The 12,812-nt window shown below is 42.4% G+C and overlaps 1 protein-coding gene across 1 annotated transcript in view; it reads right to left on the bottom strand.

Moving 5' to 3' along the window:
- The window catches only part of CLIC4 (chloride intracellular channel 4), a 325,774-nt gene that overhangs the window by 79,399 nt on the left and 233,563 nt on the right, over nucleotides 1–12,812 (bottom strand). The gene's annotated exons all lie outside the window — the stretch shown is intronic.

A 12,812-nucleotide genomic window follows, 5' to 3' on the forward strand; every position in this document is an offset into this window, starting at 1 on the left:
AATTGGTGAAGATGAGAATACTTGGCTGGTCTACATCTCTGCCCTGGGAGAAGCACCCATACCGAAGCAACTAGGCCCACATCTGACAGATTTGGTTCACCAGGGCAGGCAGTAGCTGAGACTCGGCAGATCACAGCCCTTAACACCAGGCTAAAGAAGAGTGCAGAGGCGAGCCTGGGCTGCATCTCAAAGGCTCGGCCTGGGGAAGCCCTCAGTATGGTCAATCCTCCCAAAGGGACACTATCCATCACCTGAGCTCTGATGGAGAAGCTCACCATCAAAAAGCCTTTATTAATCATTTAATGACAGCCAGGAATTCTGCTAAGCCCTGGAAGACGCAAAAAAGGCAAAAAGAATCCCTACCTTCAAGGCCCTAACACTCTCAGGGCAGACACCATGGAAATAATTAGACCTCTCAAGATATAGGCAGAGCAAATGGAAGGTGATCCCAGACAGGACAGTCTCCTCCAGCAGGCAGAGTGTGAGTTGAGCCAAAAGACTAGCTACCAGGATATTTGTTTTTGTTTTTTCACATGGCAACCTATGAAACAGATGCCTGGTAGACTAACTTGGGTTTAAATAAAAATCAGAACCTGCTTTAAAAAAAAAAATCAGAGCCTGTAACTTGGCTCAGCACCACTGAAGTAAAAACATTTTTAACTATAAAATGAAGGGGTTGACTTTGATGGCCTCTGAAGTCCCTTCCAACTTGGAATCTGTGATCCTGTAAAGCTAAACATTTATGGTTGGTATTCTTGTACTATGCCATTAGGGCATCTATTTTTTTAAAGGACATTATGTGCTTTGTTTTCCATGGAGTGAAATTGTGCTGCCCAAAGTACATGCCTGTAAATAAATGCCTTAACTAAAAAAGCGATCCTGAGCTCCTCTACCTCTCCTTTCTACTGAGATAATGAGAAAAGATGTCAATCATCTTGCAGGCTGTTATTTCCATTTTCACAGCCAGTTAAACATCAGAAAAGCAAAGTGTTTTAATTCAGTTGGGAAAGAACAGAACCAGGAGGTCTTCAGACAAAAGCTGGAGGGCCATTTGTCAGTACAATGCCAAACTCTCATACAGACTGGCTGAGATGGCCTAGAAAGTCCCTTCCAACCCAAAGAGCAGACTATGGCCACACACCAAAAGCCCAGAGAATATAAAAAGACTGAATGCTAATCTCAACCCATACACACTGTAACTACACCTCGATTGCATATGCAATCTTCATTTTTAAACAAGAAACTATAAAATTCTTGGTGGAATAATCAATTGATTGGACAAAAAAAGGAAAACGCCCATTTAAAATTACTTGAGAAAAGAAGGCTTTTCACCTCCTCATCTAGCCCCAAATTTCCTGTTCTATGGGTGAATTCTCAGAGCTATAGATAATTCAAGAAGCACTTACTATGCTCCAGGTCTTAGGGTGATACCTGTGTTTGCTGGTTCAAACTAAATTCAAACACTTATTAATCATCCACTGTATACAGGTGGGCTGAGAAAACAAAGATGGAAATCACCAACACAATCCTAGCTGTTCCTTAAGGAGCCCACAGCACAATAAAGAGAACAAAAATATGTATGTGCAAAATGCTGAGCACAATATGAGGAGAACCTGGAAAACTGTGAAACAAAGAGGCTAGACTGACACCTCCAGCTTTCCCTGAATTTCAGCCACAGTGTCTCACAGCTTGGGGCTGGGTACTGCCAGATTTCACAAAATAAGTCAATTTGTCCCTTTCTTGAAAAGATCCAATCAGGGCAATGGTCCTTCTGGTTTGTTAGGATGTCCAACACGAAATATATCAAAGTCTATCGCATAAAACCCAAAAGAGTGGGGGAGGAGAGGAGGAATGGGCCGCCATGCCACATCTAACCAAGTTCCTCCCTCCTCTAATGAGCTGGCTGCTTTTCTCCATTCACCCCCATCTGGAGAAGTCTTCAAATATTTTGAGTAAACTCTCAATACTACATACCTGTGTACAGGATAGAAAGCAGAAAATATGCCATTATTTTTCAAGAGAAAGCCAGATATGGTGAGCCAATATGTAACTTAGTAATTAAAAGGTTAGTCCAACTGCCAAGAGGCATCAGCTGGGGGGAGGGGGGACGGGGCAAAGATAACAGGCTTTTGCTATGTTCTGGCTGCAGAACTCTAGGGAGATCACTTAACCTGTTGAGAGTCCTGGGCAACCCTAAATCTCTCAAGTGCAAATGTCATGGCCAGATATGTCTCCTACACCAATGAAATCAGAGTGAGACCAAAAAAAAGTTTTGTTTTGCTTTTTTAAATTAAGGCTTCCCCTAATTCAATGATAGGGGAAAGAAACCAAGAAGGTTTGTTTGCCACCATGGACTCTTCTAAGAGTACGGGCAGCAATGCTGGGCATCCCTTCTGTATTTCTGGCACCTCTAGTTTGGAATCATCTGTCATCAAGAGGGAGAAGGGATCATGGAGATTAACTCTGTTATTCAAGGCCCTCATTTATGCACAAAGAAACTGAAGCATAGGAGGTAAGGGGGTAAAAGAAAGCACTGACTTTTCAGCGTCAGTGACCTGGAGTGTAATCTCAGCTCTGCCACTCTCTATCTCTGCCACCTTGGGGGACTCATTTCAACTTACTAGATCTGTTTCCTAACCTGTGAAATGAGGAGGTTAGATTAGAGGATCCCTATGTCCCTTCCTCCTGCAGCTAACTAGCTGGCCAGGACTCACATTCTGGACTCCTAGGCCAGCTCTTTCTCCTTTGGTTAACATGGGGGTCAAAAAAAATTCACAGTATCATGACACTGTTTTTTTAATACAATCCATACCAAACTTATACTATGTGCTTACTATGGACGAAGCATTGGGGCTGGATTCTAAAAATACAAGGACACCAGAAAAATAGTCCCTGCTCTCAAGGAGTAATCTCCTATTCTAGCAAAATTCCACGTTAATCTTCCTCTCCTTACCTGTCCTCCCAGAGCAAATTACCCAGATTCAAATCCCAATTTTCCTCCTTGCTGACCCCATGACATTGGGAAATCCCAGAAGCTCTCTAGGCCTCAGGTTTCTCATTTATAAAATACCAGGGTTTGACTAAACAACCTTTTACATTCCTTCTAGCCCTAAATCTAGCCCTCCAATAGATGCCACTTAAAACTATTTCATTACGTCAGCATCCATCCAATCATTTGATTTCCCATTCCCAGTTTGGACTCTTTCCTCCTTCCCCAACCTCACGTTTGCTATACCATCTCAGTGACAGGTGGCCCATACAACTGCACTTCCTGGTCAGAGTTTCACAAACTCTTGGCAATAGAAGGTACCTCAAAGTACAAATCACTCCTGAGTAAGAATCCTCCAAGAATCTAGCCTCAGCATAAAGCCCTCCAAGGAGGAAGAAGGTAGTGAGGTAGAGTGAAAAGAGAAAGCTGGTCCTGGAAAGGAAGAAGACTTTTATGGCCTCTCCTTTGATCTTCACAACTGTGGAAGGTGGGTACCATTATTTTTCAGATGAGGAAACTGAGGTTGGGAGAGGTAAAGTGACTTTACCCAGAGCCATACAGTTACTAAAGGGGGAGAGTGTCAAATTCAGGATGATAACACACAGGGGTGTTGTGGGACAAACACAATGTAAATCTAAAACGTGAATCACTGTTCTCTCCTGAAGCTTCCCTTGGAAAGTACTTCCAAATAATAAGTGATACAGCCCTTTTACATTGACTTTATCATCCATCTCTGCACCTTCCACCCATTCCACCAACTTCTACCCTCCATGGCCTCTAATGGACTTGATTTCTCCCTGTGAATAGGTCAAAATCTCACTGGACTACAGAGTATTAGCAATTAGTCCAATACAATCAACAATTTGTGGAGAAGGAGGCGCAGTGGCAGGGGAGTACCCAATGTCTTGCCCATGAATTCTAGATAAATGTGAACCCACCTAAGTGTCTTTAACTGGAGCCCTCTGCAAGCCCCTCTGCAGCCAGCTGAGAAGGCAGCATGGATGCCTCAGGAGTCCAGGGCAGAGGCTCCAGGAGCTGCTCCCCAGAGTGGAACAGAAATGTTGTGAAGGTGAGGCCCTAAGAGCTCCCTCTTCTCCAGGGGTGGCTGCTTCGTCTGGACAATATTCTGGGCCCAGGCCTGAGCTCTTCCAGGCAGCCCTACACCACAGGTTTCTTTGTTGCTCTCACAAGGCTGCAATTAGATGAGTTGTGCTTTTAAAAAACAACACCAGAAAGGGGGAATGAAGGAAGAGCAGAAAGGGGACTCAATAGGGCTAATTGCTACTCCCACTACCAGTGCCTGGGACTGGGATCTGAGGCTATATTGAGCTAATTTTCAGATTTAAAAAGATGAAAGTAAAAAGTTAGACTTAGGAATCAGGCTAAATACACACTTCCACGACCTCATTTGGGAAGAGATATTGTGGAGTGGTTTGTCATTTCCTTCTTCAGCTCATTTACAGATGAGGAAACTGAGCCAAACAGGGTTAAGTGACTTGCCCAGGATCACACAGCTTGTGAGCGGCTGAGGCCAGATTTGAAGTCTTCCTGACTCCAGGTCCTGTGACCCATTCACTGCACTACCTACTTAATCACACCCAGGGAGTTTATAGCTAAAAGCCAAGGCAATATGACCTGGCTGTTGGCTGCTATCCTGTGCAAGCCTGCTTAGTGGTTCAGTTCTAGAACTGCCAAACCCATCCTGACTTTCCCCCTACTTGGAAGACATTTTTATTCATGCCTTAATCACTTCCTGTCCTGCCTAATGAAATTCCCTTTTATGGCCTTTCTAAGTCCCTGCTCAAGAAAATCCAAGCCACTGTGGCTCCACGGCTCCAAGAGCACAGGAAGTGGGCAGTTCCGTCATCGCCCTCCTGCCTCCTACAAGCCCCCATTCACAAGTCTCATTTAGGTACACCATATCCAGGTTTTCTTATAAGACTCAGAATGAACTTGCCATTTTAGGCAAGTTGCCGTCATAGCTCTGGGCCTCAGTTTCCTCATCTGTAAAGTGAGAGCAAAAGACTGGATGACCTCTAAAGGTCAGTCCAGCTCTAATGTGGAGATTGTGTAATACCCCAAATTCACAATTCACTAAACTGGATGAGAATTTAGAACCTTTTCTTCTCCTCTGAGTTCTCTCACCTTTAAAAAACCGACCCTGTACCTTAGCTCCATTAAAAGAACCACTGATAAGCCTTCAAAGACAGTCTAGGCAAAAAGAAAAATGGAAAAGATCTTTGCCATTCCCACTGGGGAGCGGGGAATACAAAGCTCAGAAGCCTGAATTTTCCCTCAAGGAACTCAGTAACAATTTGCCAAACCCTCTAGACCCAAGATAACATTCTCTTAAATTGACCTAGGTGTTTTCTGTTCAGCTATTTCACTAACTTCTCCCAGGAGATTTCTACCCCTCATCACTGTGAGAGGAGATGGCCTGGTCCAACGTTAGCCTGGCAAAGTAGGATCCTGTCTGCTCTAGCCATTTGTTTTGTCCTAGCTGCTACTGACCAGGACAGTCTGAAAAAAGAGATCCAGAAAGAAGGCTGCATCCTGAGAATGGGGACACGGTGCTGGGCAAGCTCTCCAGTGCTGAGGGAGGTTTTTCCGCGTCTGTCGGCATCCCTTTATAAATAGCCGCCTGGCCGGCACCACAAGTTTGAATCATTCCCATCCTCAGCCTTCTTCCTTCCAAGGCTATCAATCCTGCACCAGTTTCCTGCCTTTAAATTACGTCAAGAGCCAGCCCCCTTGCCATTCTTGGCTTTTCCTCTTTATTTTGAATGGTTCACCTCCTCCTCTGCACTCAGTTCAATTTAATTCAACACATATGTATTAAGAAACCACATACACGATATGAAATGCAGTATGCCACACACTGCATAAAAGACAAAACAAAAGACAAAAGAGGAAAGCTTCTCAACCTCCAACCTCAAGGAGGTTACAGTTTACTAGTGGAGGGAAATCATGTGGATTCAGACAAGTAAATACAAGATATTTTGGGGAAGGAGAATGCTCTGACCGGGGGGGGGGGGGTAGCACCCCATTTGAGAGGCAGTGAGGAAGGAATGCAAAGGGACAAAGGCGGCCGAAACAGAACGAGGAGTTTGGGGAACAGCAATCAGGGTCGCTGTGCTGGAATGCAGTATATGCAGAGGAAAATATGAACTGCATTTGGGAAGGTAGGTTAGAAGCAGATCTGGAGAGCTTCAAGCTGAGGAGTCTGTCTTGTCCCAGGCACCACAGAGGCAGGCAAGTGACATAGAAGAGCTGTGTCCTAGGAAAGTTATTTTGGAAGCAGTGTGAAGCTTGAACTGGGGAGCAAGGAGATCAATTAGAAGGTGACTGTAATAGTCCTGGGAAGAGGAAATGAGGACCTGAATTTCAGAAGTGGCCACATAAAGGGGCTGGATGAAAGAGAGCATTGAGGCAGAAGTGAGGAGCTAGGAGGGAGGAAGATTTCAAAGCACCTCCAAGTCTGTACTACACAGGCTGCAGCTGAAAAGAAGGTTTCTGGTGGCAGGCCCCAAGGATCAGGGCTGGGTTCTGTGCTGTTTATGGTTTTTATCAATAACCTGGATAGACTCAGACAACATGCATTTCAAATCTGAGGCCACATGAAATTATAGTCAGTTATCTAAAAAGTCAGGTTTAACTGATAAGGATGAAATTCAGTAGAGATAATTGCAAAATCCAACACTCAGATTCAAGAACTCAATTTCACAAGTAAAAGAAGAGGAGACATGGTTGGAAAGCAGCTAATCTGCAGTTAAAGGGCTGGGGATCTTAGTGGACTGAAAATTTCAGGAGTCCACAAGGTGCTATGGCAGCCCAAAAAGCCAGAACAATCTTGGGGTGCAATGGACAATAAGTGGCTTCCTGGCAAGACCTCTGCTGTACTCAGACCCCAGCTGGAGTGCTAGGGTCAGTTGTCGGCACTGTGTTTGGGGGAGGAACATGATAAACTGGAGAACGCTGGTAGCAGAGCAAACAGGAAAGTGAAGGGTCTTGAGTCCATGCAGGCCTAGAGAATTCCATTCCATTTAATAAGCATAGCCAGGCAGGCCTAAAGGTCATCCCTTCTGATTCACAAGTCTCTGGTATACTTATTGTCCATGCAGTACCAGGTTGGTTGGTGGTTGTCCTTCGTTCTAGAAGAGGACCAAAATGAAATCACTATGTTAGAGTCAAGTTACAGTGTGACTGACTGTGTCTGATCAGCCCAACACAAGCTCGGAATGCTCTACCACAGGTCGAGCACAAACAGTCCATGTGAACTGGTTAAGAGAGTCTTAAATCCTCCTGGAGAGTACAAATAACTCAACGAGAAGAAGGTCTACTTCTCATGTACATTCTGTCTTCCTCAGTACCATGCATGCTGTTCCAGACACTGCGATCACGTAATAAATAAGGGTTGTCCTGACTGACTGCACTGGTGGTTTACTGGTCTGTGTGGAAACAGCCATGTTGGGCTAAAGGAAGCTTGGAGCAGAAAAGACTCCCCAGGGACATGAAAACCATTTTAGGGCATTTGAATGACTGTCTCATGCAGCAGGGATTAGACTTGGTCTGTTTGGCCTCCTGAAGGCAAAACTAGGAGCAACAGGCAAGAGTTGGTGAAATCAAGGTAGTGTTTTGACATAAGGAAAAATGTTCCCAAGAATTGGAGCCACCTCAGTCAGAGTGGAACAGCCTTCCTCAAAAAAGAGTAGATTTCCCCTCCATGGACATCTGAGCTTTAGTTTTCTCATTTTAAAATGAGAAATGGCTAAATCTTGTGTCTTAGTTTTTACTATAATGACCATCATTCCACAATCTGTGTAGTCTTCCCCTGTTAGAATGTAAGCTCCTTGAGGGTAGGAACTGTCTTACTTGCTTCTATTTAACACTGAGGAAAAATAACTGACACAGTTTTCAGAAGAAGAAAGCAAAACTCTGAATAGTTACATGAAAAGTGCTCTAAATAACTACTGATTAGAGAAATGCAAATTAAAACTCACACTATCAGACTGGCTAACATGAGAGTAAAAGAAAAGGACAAATGCTGGAAGGGTTGTGGAAAAATTGAGACACAAATGCATTGTTGGTAGAGTTATGAACTAGTCTAACTGTGCTGGAGATTATGTCCAAAGGGTTATAAAGTTGTGCATATTCTTTGATCCAGCAACATCACTAGTAGACTTGTGTCCCAAAAGAGATCAAAGAAAATGGAAAAGGACCTATTTGTGCAAAAATATTTACAGCAGCTCTTTCTGTGGTGGCAAAAAAATTGGAAATTCAGAGGATGCCCATCAATTGGGGAATGGCTGAACAAGTTGTGGTAAGTGATTGTGACAGAATACTACTGTGCTACAAGAAACAAAGAACAGAATCATTTCAGAAAAACCTCGAAAGATTTAAATGTACTGATGCAAAGTGAAATGAGCAGAACCAGGAAAACATTGTATAAAGTAACAGCAATACTATACAATGGTCAACTATGAAAGACTTAGCTACTCTGAAAGCAATGATCCAACACAATTCCAAAGAACCCATGATGAAAAATGCTATCCACCTCCACGGAGCAAACTGACGAACTCTAAATGAAGATTTAAGTATACTGTTTTTGCTTTATTTTTCTAGGGGCTTTTTGTTTGTTGTTGTTTTTTTTGTAACACAGTTAATATGGAAATATGTTTTGCAAGACTCCACATGTATAATTGATATCAAACTGCTTGGAGTGACTAGGTGGTGCAGTGAATAGAGCACCAGCCCTGGAGTCAGGAGGACCTGAGTTCAAATCCAGCCTCATACACTTAACACTTACTAGCCCTGAGACCTTGGGCAAGTCACTTAACCCCAATTGCCCTGTCTTCCTCCCTCCAAAAAAATAAAAAATAGGATAAAAAGATATCAAACTGCTTGCCTTCTCAAGGAAAACGGAGAGTCAGGATGGAGGGGAAAGAATTCGAAACTCAAAATTTTTTTAAATGAATGTTAAAAAGTTTTAAATGTAATTGGGAAATATTTAAGAAAATAAAAATGTATTTTCAAAATGCCTGACACAGACATAGTAAACAATTTAAAATCCCTTTTTGTTCATTCATTAATAAAAAAAAAAAAAAGAAGAAGATAGGATTTGAAGACAGAGATTTAGAGGAGTCAGAGACCTGGATTCAAATCTTACTCTTCCCTCTATGATGCTGATTTCCTGTGTGAGCTTAGGCAATTCACCTTACTTATCTAAGTCTGCTCTTCCAACATAAATGAGGGAATGAAGCTGAGTGACCTCTGAGGCCCCTTTCAGCTCTGAGCTTCCTGGTCCTAGGATGATGCCTAGGTTTTCCTTTCCATGTGTTTCAATTTCCTTATCCATAAAAATCAGGAGCTTGGATTATTTGAGCCCTGAATTCTTTTCTAACTCTACATCCTGAAACCCTAAAATAAGTGGCCATTTATATAGCAATTCACAGAACTAAGTCAGTGGCTCTTCAATAAGCTACAGGATAAACAGGGCAATTATTCTTCTTCTCATTTTGTAGATAAAGAAGCTAGGGCTCAGAAAAGTATCTTGACCACGCTCATAAGCAGCAGAACTGGGACTGAAACCCAAATTTTCTGTCTCCAAGTCCAGTGTCCTTCACTGTCTTATACAGGTCATTCAAATATCTTTAACGTATCTCCCAAAAAGCATTGTTTTCAATCTATTTCATCCAGGTTAGATACTGTTAAGTATAAATAATAATGTTCTACTACAAATCCAGAGTAGAACAGGTTTGTAACACTACCGTTGAGGCTAACACAAGGATAACAGCAATCTCCCTCTACCCTCTCTGTCCTAAAAAATATTGTATTGACTTGAATAGTTCCACTACCACCACCTCAAATATTTCCCACATAGGTTCTGAAAAGAGAATCTGAGGGACAAAAGTAACATCCCATTGCTCCTGTTTTCTGAACTGCTATCCATGGTTGTCACACACAGAATCCACCTCCTGGCTTCCTTCCCCAGGCCTCCTTCATCTCAGTGTCTTCCCCCAGAAATCATCCTCCACCTGCCAGGTAGATATCAGGTACATACAGAGCAGTCTGCATGTAGGTTCATGCATTTGAATGTGAGTTCCTTGAGGGCACGTAAGAATAGAAAAGTAGCAGACACATAGGAAATGCAGGTTGATTAACAAAATGATTAAGGATAAATTGACCCATCAAGGTAATTCAAGTATGATCAAGATAGTTTCTCAACTCTCTCCACCATCCTTCCCTTTCGATTCAAATTAAGTATGAATTTAATAAGAGCTGGCAAATTTAAGACAAGGTTTTTGGCACTCAAGGAGAGAAAAGGCTCCGACCCTGTCCCTGCCCTCCCTCCAAACATTCCCTTCTCTCCTAATTTCAGATCCTTTTCAAGGTAAGACTTGTCACCCCACGTACCTCCAAAACCATGAAGTAACCTGGAGCTGCTTAATTGGCTGGTCCTTCTCTGAACCAAAAGGTGAAACCAGTATCTTAAAGAAATCTCCCATTTGAGGACCTTTATATCACTTACAAAACAGCAACGCTTCTCCCAAAACAACCCCTCCCCGACTTTCACTCAGAAAATTCCTGAGAACTATAAATTCAAAATTTCAAATTACATTGTCATTGGAATGATAATGGCCAGCCTCCATAACTTCTCCCCCAGTCATCTTCTCACAGTACTTGGTTTGAACATATTTGCTGTGTGATACATATTACAGTGACCTGTGCTCATGCTTATGCCTCATGAGGACATAAATGTTATATACCCCTCCCAAGATGTCCCAAAGCACAACTTGGTATACAACCAGTCAACATTAATAAAAGTTTGCTGAATGAGTAACTGTTGAATTGCTGTCAACATCTAAGTGAATCTCTGTCATTTAACAAAAGAGGCTAAAAATCTCAAAGATTTTAAAGAGGCTGACCATACACCTAGACAATCATAAAAATTCTCTCCCCTCCCATTTTAAAGTGAAAATATCAAGAATTTTTAAAAAGAGAGAGAAGTGTTATGAATAATTACTCTGGTAGTCTAGAAACTGAAAAAAAAATGTAAAGCAACAAAGGAAAAAGAATAATAGTGTAAACCCCCCCATCCATGGTGGCTATGGATGTTTTTGTCATCACAATTTCTCTGCTAAAACAAAAGACAACACACAATTGGTCCTGTGACAGCAACACATGCTACAGTGGGCAAAATGTTGAATCATGCAGATACTCGATGTTTGAGAAAGAAGAAAACCAGATGGTCAAAGAATTAACTAGGAAAGTTCTATTATCTTTTCCAGAGGCTTGGGAATTGATCCATTTTTATAGCAATTTTTCAAAAAGTTGTATTTTAATCTCAGTCAGCCAAATTAGCTCAATAGGAGAGCTACGGAAGCTACTATTTTTTTTTCTGATGCTATGAATCACAACTTATATTTATACAGCACTTTAAGGTCAACAAAACTCTGAATAGACTACCTCATTTGAGACTCACAAAAGGAAATTAAGGTTCAGAGAAGTCAAGTGACTTAGCTCAGTAAGTTAGCTATGAAGTGTCAGAAGCAAGATTAGAACACAACTCTCTCCTGACTTTAAAACCAGAAATCTTTCCACTAATATGCCATTTTCTAAAATGTTTTGTTCTCAAAAAAAAAAAAAAAACAATGTTTCTCTCCTCACAAGTGTCTTGGCTGGATAATACTGATTCTGTGTCTTAATCTTAAACTCCCCTGGTTCCATGGCCAAAGGAGCTGTCAATAAATGGACACTGTCGCTTCAGTGGCTTTCCACAAAGCTAGGAAGAAGCCCAGAGTGGGCTATAAGGAACACAGAGAATCCTCTAAACAGAGGAAAAGGAGACAAGAGATAAAAGATCTCTACACAGGTTTCTTGGGAAAACAGAGGGAAGGGAGAGAAGGAAGGAAACAAGCATGTATTAAGGACCTACTACATGCCAGGCACTTTGATAAGCACTTTACAGTCGTCTCATTTGAACTGAACACAATATCCCTGGGAGGTAGATGCTTTTATTATAATACCCCATTTTACATCAGGGCAAACTGAAGCAATGAGTGCAATGACCTGCCCATGATTACACAGCCTGTATGTATCTGAGGTTGGACTTGAACCCAGGATCTTCCTGATTCCTCAGAATCAGGCATCCCAGATGCCTCAGAAGAAAGTCAGAGCAAGAGAGGTTGGGGGACAGTTTGATCACAGCAGCTTTTCCCATCTCCACAAAGTACTCCCAACAGAATCTCCCCTTAAAAACTCTAATTTGGGAAAAGGATCTTACCCACCCACAAACCTCCCTAACGACCCTGTCCATAGTGGAAAGAGCTTAGAACTGTGTCAAAAGACCAAGTTTGAATCTCATTTTCACTCATTAGTCATGTGACTTTGGGAAAAGTTACTGATATTTCTGTGGTCACAAGGTTAGCATGGGTAAAATGGGGGAAGAGGTAAAGGCTCTAGTGGCCCTTCTACTTCTAACACTCTTGAGATCTGAGACCGCTGTCACTCTTCTCACTCAGCTCTGGTCTAAGCTGCCAGCTTCCTAGCAGCTCCTGCTCCTAGCTTCTGTATGCCTGTCCTTCCATCTCCAAAGTTCTATGTTCTAAGGGCAATTCAAACTCTAATACCGTGTTCTACGTGCCCTCCCAGCTCTGACAGTGTGTTCTAAGACCCCTCCCAGCTCTAACATCTGGGTTCTAAGGCTCCTTCCAGTTCTGACATCCCATGTTCGGTGTCCCTCCCAGCTCTGACATTCCAAGTTCTAAGATCTTTCCCAGTTTTGACATTTCATATTTTAAGGGCCCTCCCAAGCTCTGACACT

This window comes from Petaurus breviceps, unplaced genomic scaffold (genome assembly GCF_028583685.1).
Source record: "Petaurus breviceps papuanus isolate PSGF00001 unplaced genomic scaffold, PetGlider_PUasm1.0 91041, whole genome shotgun sequence".
Classification (NCBI taxonomy): domain Eukaryota; kingdom Metazoa; phylum Chordata; class Mammalia; order Diprotodontia; family Petauridae; genus Petaurus; species Petaurus breviceps.